The 1803-nt window shown below is 41.1% G+C and overlaps 1 protein-coding gene across 1 annotated transcript in view; it reads right to left on the bottom strand.

Annotated features, from left to right (window-relative positions):
• Itgam (integrin subunit alpha M) overlaps positions 1-1803 on the bottom strand; it is a 63686-nt gene that overhangs the window by 37346 nt on the left and 24537 nt on the right. The gene's annotated exons all lie outside the window — the stretch shown is intronic.

The following is a 1803-nucleotide window of genomic DNA, read 5'->3' as shown; positions in this document are numbered from 1 at the left end:
GGATTTCTGAGTTCGAGGCCAGCCTGGTCTACAAAGTGAGTTCCAGGACAGCCAGGGCTATACAGAGAAACCCTGTCTAAAAAAAAATAAAAAATAAAAAATAATAATAGGTCTAGAGATACAGCTCAGAAGATACAGTGCTCACTTAGCCCAGTGGTGCACACCTCTAATCCCAGAACATGGAGGCAAGAGGGTGAGAAGTTCAAGTTCATCCTTAGCTACATAGAAAGTTCAAAGTCAACCTGGGTTACTTGAGACATTATTTTAAAAAATAAAATGATGAAGGCACTCCAGTAAGAAGTACAGGTCGGCCATACCTGGGTTAGGAGCATAAGTCTGTGATCACAGTGGGTGGAGAGACTAAGACAAACCAGGCCTTATAGCAAGATCCTGACTCAATACACACACACACACACACACACACACACACACACACACAGAGCTTCTGTGATTCAAGCAGCATGGTATCAGAATATAGATAAACAGTAAGCCAGGGGAACCTAGAAACCCACATTCTCACAGGTAGATTTTCAGCAAGGGCACCAAGGAGAAACATAAAAATGACATCTCTCTGATAAGTGTTATCGCTTGGGAAACTATGTGCAAAAGAACAGTCCATTCTAGATGCACTGAAGACCTGAATGTAATGCCTAAACTATGAAATTGCTGGAAGAGAACATAAGGGAACACTTTAGGACTTGATATGAGCAGGGCTGTTTTCATGTATTCCACCCCAAACTGCAGACAGCAAAGCAAAGCTAGATGGTGTGGTGGCTAACCTTGGCTCTCAACTTGACTGGATCTAAAATCAACTAAAATGTAAGCCTCTGGGCACTCCTATGACAAACATAAGTTTAAATTTAATAAATAGCTCAGCAATATTCTTGTGTAGTTATAAAAAAAAAAAAAAAAAAGGAAAGATAGAGTAGCTGGTCACCTCGCTTAGTTCAAAGGTGACACCAGCTGGAGGCTTTGTAAACGGCCCTTTTCAAGTTGAGGACATGCCCTTTAGCTCCCAACTCACTGGAGATTTAACTGGGAAAGGTCGGGCCCATCAGCTTCTATTTCTGTACCTCCTAATGCATCTCCACAGCTCTCATGTCCTGTTGTTACGATGAATCCCATTGAGTTTTCTCAACAGCCTTTTTTTAATGAGAAGGTTTACATAACATAAATTCTCTGTCTTAAAGTACAAAACTCAGCAGTGACTACTATGGTCATGTTTTGTGATTGTCAGCTCTAAATCCATAGCACTAGCCAGACAGAAACCATGTGTGGTTAGTCCTTCTCAGCGTCTACCCCACTTCATACACTTGTAACTATTAACCTACTTTTTTTTCTCTATCTACTTGTAGGGGTGGGGGATGGAGGCTATGATTGGTTTTGTTGTTGTTTTATTTTGTTTGGGGGACTGAATCTCAAACAGTAGCACCCAGGTTGGTCTAGAACTCACTATGTAGCCCAACATGACCTCAAACTTATAATTCTCCTACCTCACCCTCTTACATACTGAGATTTTTCTGCACACAGTACCTTACCTGATCTTGTACATTTGGGATTATGAAGTGTTCTCCTTTTTCAAGATTGTTTTGGTTATTCTGGGTCTCTTACATCTCCCCATGAACTTTGACATCAGTTTGTCCATATGAGGCATCTTAGAGGAACAGTCATTTATCAGCAGATATGAAATTACTTCAGTATTTTTATGTGTATGTGTATGTGTATAGGGGTGCCTCTCTCTCTCTCTCTCTCTCTCTCTCTCTCTCTCTCTCTCTCTCTCTCTCTCTCTCTCTCTGTGTGTGT

The sequence above is a fragment of the Mus pahari genome, chromosome 1, assembly GCF_900095145.1.
Source record: "Mus pahari chromosome 1, PAHARI_EIJ_v1.1, whole genome shotgun sequence".
Taxonomy (NCBI): domain Eukaryota; kingdom Metazoa; phylum Chordata; class Mammalia; order Rodentia; family Muridae; genus Mus; species Mus pahari.
Note: the sequence above shows the minus strand (reverse complement) of the source record. Positions and strands in the feature narration are given on the sequence as shown.